Here is a 6,913-nt window from a genome sequence, read left to right as displayed (position 1 = left end):
CAAAAATACATGCACATCCATCTTTTTGCTCACTAAGGGGGCCACAGGAAAAAAAAATAAAGATAAAAAAATAAATTTCAAACTGTAGTCATAGTTAATTAGGCTTTCTGTTTTTCTGTACCATAAGATGGTTTTCCTCCCATTTTGGTACTATGGAAGCAATCAAATTGTAAAAGTACATAGTCTTCCTTATGCTTCTGCATCATTTAGTAATGGAGCAGAGGGAATCCCAATTCAAAATAAACAAAACAAAATTTTGCATGTAATATAAATATATTTGAGCAGAAAACTCATCAATCTCTCTCTCAGGCCTGACTCTCAGTATCAGTACCTCACAGGAAAAAAGCATTCAGATTCTTGTGAAACAACAGCACAATAGAGTGGCTCTGAGGAGAAAAATGAGCAGATGGAGACGGGTAATGTTCAATACAAAGATGCAGATAGAAAAATGCACATCAAATTACTGTCCAAAAGTTAGAAACCTCCTATAAGCCTGAAGGAATTCTGGTCAGGATTTGGAGCATTTTTACAGCATGAATGCAAGAAGGTTGAAAAGAGAATATGAACTGCCTCCAGTGTTTACCTGAACTAAGGAACTAAAGCCCAATTCCAAAATCCTGCCACCTTTTGGATTTCTGTATCCTTTAAGGAGAGCATTTGACTGCAACATTTGAACTGGAAAAATTTTTTCCTAGGTTTGAACACCTTGGATTTCTTGTGGTGTAGAAATGAACCATACCAAGGGGGCATCTTCTGCTAAAGACAAGTGACATGGCACCTCAAATGTGAGCTCATCTGTGTTTATGTGTATTGATTTATCTCTTCATATCCACAGGTATATGTAAATATATGTAAAGGGGTGGCTGGAGTGCATGGAGGCTTGCCTTGAAACAGGTGACAAAACAGCAGAGAGATATCACACTGAAGCAACCTGATTGCTTCCTGTGAAAAGGCAATAACCAGTGGCATCACTCCCATCAATCAATCAATCAATCAGGCCAACTAACCAGTCACAGAAACACACAACTTATATCCAAGGTCTGAGAAAGGATGGCATGAGAAGAGGTAGGTTTCTTCCAGAATAAAATTTGAGGGTTATTATTAGTACTAGTAATAAAAATTTTCTCTGAAGATATGCAAAAGCAATACTCAGTTCCCTAGGTTCCCACTTTATTTTTTCCATCTTTCTCTGAAACAAATGTACTGTAATTGAAAGGAATCATTTATGATTTACACATCTTATCAGCAGGGTGTTGTGGGAGGACAGATTAGTGAGTTTTATTGCTGTGTGTCTTATGAAAGAATGAGACAAGGGAAATAATAACCCAGAGCTTTCATAGCAATGGAGGAGATAATCATCAGGGTGACCTATCTGGGGATTCTGAAATGCTTAGTAGAGGAAGGCACCCTTCTGAGCTGTGGAGCACCAGACATAATTCAATTTCTTCATTAGAAGTTATTTGCATGCTTTGGGATTTATACCAGTTTTGTTTAAGGCATTTACTCACTCACTGTTCTATGTGCTGTGCTATCTTTTGAGAGAAATAAATTTAAAAATAAAAACAAATGTTTTATTGTCCAGAGGAGAATTTTCCCAAGTTATCAAAACTTGTTTCCACTTCTCAAGTCACAAATAACAAAGCCACTGTCCCAGCAGGAAAAGAACAAGTTTTTCAGAATCATACCAAAAATCACCAAGTTAAGGTTATGTTAAATCAGAGAAGGTAGAGGAAAAAAAAACAACCCAGTAACATTAAGACATGCAATGCAAGGCAATTTCTTCATCTTTCAGCAAAGAATGTCATTTAACAGTGTGATGCAGAGAGCCTGTTTGGTGTCATCATGACTGTAAATGTTGGGTTAGGCTGCCTACCGAAGGCAGTGGATCACTTCTTGTTTATCTTTGATATGTCTGTGATCACAACCTGTAAGTCAAAATCAATACCTTTTCCAGAAATAAGGTAGAAGGTAGTACAGACTGGTTTATGCTGCCATCCTGACCCTGAGTATCTAAACACCACTATCAGGCAGTACCAACCCAAGAGAGGAATCCAGCCTATGCATAAACTATGTATCATCATTCCAACCTGTGATGTTTTTGTTATCAATTACTTCATCTTGGTGCTATGGTGCTGCCACCTTTTCACAAGTCAAATTCCAGACCAGCACAAGCAGAAGACTTGAGGAATGGTCATGGTGGGATTTCTGGCCTGTCTGAAAAAACCTTCAGGTGCTGTAATTGCTGCAGTAAATGATAACTACAGGGTCTCTTCATACCTCTAACAACTTGTTCCCATCTTGGTTGCTCACATCATGTTTATACTGAGAACAGCTGATGATTGTTGACAGATGAGGACACACTCCCTAAATATCAAACTTCCAAACTGAGCATGTACTACAGGTCATCAGCTATTTAGTTTTGTGTTTTATTGAACATGGGGCTTGTTAGAAGAGATAAGGATAATTTCATTTTCTCAGTCCCTGCAGAAATCCTTCTCAGCTAGAACTACATGTCAACTTAATCCTCAAAGGGAAAATAACAAAAAGAAAAATATGTGAAAAAAGATGAAAAATTATTTCTTCTGATGAGACACTTCTTCAGAAAATTAGTTGTTCAAGAAATCCAGCATAACACTCCTGTATGGACCTGAATCATGAAATCCATTCTCAGCCACTTAGTTCCTGTCACAGATCAGGGCTTAAAGGCTGAAATTTCCAAGGAATGCCCCAACACACAGGAATTGACCTACTCACTTCTAAATCAAGAGCTCCATTCTAGGCAAATAAAACACATGGTGTTATGAAATAGAAAAAAGAATGCAACACATTGTGTGCAGGACAAAAGAGCACAGATTTTGCTGTGAGATGGCTGGGAATTCTCTACTTGGTATTTCCTGCCATTTTTCCTCACACAGGGCTGTTTTATCGATTAGCAGCACAAGTGTGAAATAAAGGTCCAATTAAATGGAGAGAACCAGCACAACTGTGCACATTAAAGCACAGAAAGATATTGGCATTTATTCAGATTATAATCTGCCTCCAGAAAGCAATGAACACTCTGTGACACAAAGCCGAGATTTTCTCCAGAGACCACTATTGTTCAAGGCAGGAGATGTAACCTTGCTCTCTTAAACAGATTGCTGTGGAGAGACAGGGCACTGTCCATTGGTTTCCACCTCCAAGAGATGCAAACAGAAGTTGCCTCTCTGTACATTATTAACTGCTCAGATTTATACCATAAACAGCATTAATTTCAAGAACTGGAAAGTACATATCCTACATAAAGGTCAATGAGAAAGACAGCCCTTTTTAAACACAAAAACAAAATGTTTTTAACACTCTAAAGCTCTTACTTATTCCTTCCTTTTTCTCAGCAAGATGTGCTGGGCAGTCACAAGTTCTGGATCACAATTCATCTTCTTACTTTTAATCCATCCTCCTTTTCATTGCATTCTGCAGCTTGCATAGCCCATGTCTACACAGCTTCCACTGTCACCAGAGCTCAGTATTACCCTGCTAATGCACTGGATATCTCCCAAAGGCCAGAGTCTCCTTTTTAACAAACTGCATATTATATGATTTATACCTAGGCTTAATAAACGTGTATGTTTTACTGTAATTGCATTGGAAAGGGAAGACAGCTTTCTGATGGACTCAAAATCATAAAGACACAGAAGGACTCATTAGCTACAACTGCATATCAATTTCTGCTATTTCTAGTGAGAGGATTTTCATTTTATTAATTTTCATTTCATTAATTTTTTCATTGTGGTGATTGAAATTTATGATAAAGGTATTGAAATCCAAATTATTGAGAAAGGTAGATGACTGACCCAACTGTCTGGAAAGGAGGAGTTCACCCATTTCATCTCCTATCAGAACACTTCTGTCAAGATATGATTAATAGACCAAGAACTCCCACTTTTGGAATTTTTTCCCAGAAAATGGTGAATATATAACTCAGATAGTGTTTAAGGTACAGAAATGTTGGGATCCACAAAGAACAGAATTACTTGGAAATGTATAAATATACTGCAGATTTGCCCTTCACATGCTGACAGAACCATAGTGGGAAAGCAGAATTGAGACTGTAAGAAGTACAGTGGAAGCTGAAGACAATAAACTTTTCCAGTCCTCAATTTCATCTTGAAAGCTTCTGAAATCCTTGCACTTCCTCTGAGACAATTTTGCACTGTCTGCCTGCAGGTGGTGGCATTTAGAAAATGCTTGTTACAATGACAGTGACCCTGTGCTACACATGCCCATGTGGATCTAAAATGTTTGCTAAGGAATATCCCAATGTCGGACCTCTCATGGTGGTCATTTACACAGCACAAGCACAATTGCAAAGAGCCTGTAATTCCAGCCAGCCTAAATTGAACTTTTGTTTAGGAAAAGGATTAGCCATCACTCATTCTTATAAACCATCTGAAGTTACTACACATGGTCAAGAATGATGATACACAAAACACATGGTGCCCAGTAAAATCACACCAAGACAATCTTTACAACTGCTGATATGAGTCTGGTTTTGTTACGAGCACTGTGGAGCTCTGCAGATTACATCCTACAGATGGTTTCTATACCTGGCATCCATTCAACCTGCACATATACTTATCCACCTCCACCTGTCTGCTTAGCCAAACCAGTTATGGGGAAAAAAGAAAAAAAAAAAAAAANAAACCAGTTATGGGGAAAAAAAAAAAAAAAAAAAAAAAAAAAAAAAAAAAAAAAAAAAAAAAAAAAAAAAAAAAAAAAAAGAAAAAAGCCAGGCAGCGTATAAATCCATCTGCACTGAATACAGAAAGTTAATATTAAATGCTGTGCAATGGAGAAGTACTTTAGATTTCAAAATGGAAACACTCTCTTTTAGAGAAGCAGGGAATTCAGTCCACAGCTGAAAAAGAAAAACTGAACACTCTTACATGTTCAAATATGGCAGATACCAGCAGGATATAACATTTCAAAACAAAACCAGCAGGTATACAACTGTCTACTCAATCCTACAGTCAGTATTGTCTTGCACTGTAAGCCTACAATATCTATTTCCTTCAAACCTGTGTTATGGGGTCCTTGCTTCTTCAAATGCAATGACATCAAGACCCCAGAATTTACTGACAGGGGATATAAATGAAGATACATAGGAAACACCTGCTCAGGTGAAAATTTCTTTTTCCAGAATAAGAATTCTGACATGGGCCAGGGCCAGTCAAAAAAAAAATTATTATACTCCACAGATAATAATTTCATTATTATTCTCTGAAAGAAAGGTAATCCTCAAGCTGAAGGTTAAAAGCTTTCTCAGTCTTGGCAATATGACACATAGCCTGGCAGTATTTAAATGGGACAGAGATGGCCTCCCCTTGACAAATTTTATGCAGCTGTACATAGGAGAAGGTGTGTGGTTTTTTTCCATTCTCCTTTCCTGTAAGCTTTACAGTTTCCTGAGTTGTGTTGTTTGACATATTATGTTCTTATAATGAAGCACACACAACTCTTGTCTTTTCCTGATATGGAGAAAGAACCAGTTATTCACATTCCCTGAGTGCTGCACAGCTGTAATTCGAAGGTTTTCCTAGAACTGTAACCAGGCTGGAAAGACTTGTAACCAAGGTTTTGAGGTTGCTAAGAGTTAATTATGAATGGAAATGTGTGTGAGAAAAAGAGACAGCACTAGAAGAAAACAGCAGAACAAGGGTTAAAAAAATAATGTAATGAACAAGGCAGTTCCCAGTCAATCAGGCTGTGGAATGTGTCAAACCCAGACAGCACACATGGTGATAAGACCTCAGCAGAAATTACTCATTAATGTAAGACATTTTGAGAACATAAGAATGGATGACAACAAGGCTGCAGAACATCATACACACCATTCCCTCCTCTTATCACAACAGGAGAATAAACACTATTCCTAAATGGACATGAAATAGTTCTTTAAAAAGTAATTCATCACTGCCAACCTTGAAGAACCCCAGAGCTGTGACAAGGACTCAGTAGCCAGTTTCTCTGGTCCTTTGTGTCCCACATGGTGTCAGACCATCAGGCACACTTGAACCTACTCAGAGCTTTTGAAAGCAACTTTCACCTTTCCCTTCCTTTTAAATCTGATCTCTTTTGCTATGTCACTTACCAACAAATTTCTCTGTCTAACATCTATAATAACACCGTACAGCCACATCCATAAGGGTGACCTGTCTTATGAGGACTTAAAAGAGTCCAAAAGACTTTCAACCAGATAATGAAGTCATCCAGAAATTAATATTAATCAATATTATGTTACTAACTTCTTTTTCCATGAAGGATTTTTTTTTCTTATAATACATATTCCACATTTCTTGAGCAATGAGGAGAAGCAGAGCTTTTCCATCTTCCTTAACTTAGACCACAGGAAACTGTAGATGAAATGAAAGAACACCTACCAAGCAGGCTGAAACACTGAATGCTTTTGAGCTTTTGTTATCTGGGTGGACTATTTGAGAACCATACTGTGCATTCATGGAAACAGTTTGTTAGTGGTATCAACAAGGAGGTTCTGAAGTGTTTCATAAATTTTGAAACAACAGCTATTATTTTTACAGCAGTCATTTTGCAGTTACTGTGGTAAGCACACCACCCCATGTGATTGAAGACTGAAGAGTGTAGGAATGGGATATTTCAGGAGGTCAGGCTTCCTGGCAAGAAATTGAGCACCATGACAGAGCTGCCAAAAGCCTTCTGGAGGGTTTATGGTGAGAAAATAACAAAGCTCTTCAAGAAAAAAACTGGGAGGTCCTCTTTCTCTGAAAGTTGCCCTGCAAAAGTTAAACATGGAAACTTCCTAATGAGCACTGTTATTGTTTTCTGTTTGACACAGACAGTAACAGAAAGCAGATGTTTCTGCATAGGGAAGGGAAGGGAAGGGAAGGGAAGGGAA

Source organism: Parus major, chromosome 1 (assembly GCF_001522545.3).
Source record: "Parus major isolate Abel chromosome 1, Parus_major1.1, whole genome shotgun sequence".
In the NCBI taxonomy this organism is placed as follows: Eukaryota; Metazoa; Chordata; class Aves; order Passeriformes; family Paridae; genus Parus; species Parus major.
This window is presented reverse-complemented; position numbering follows the sequence as displayed.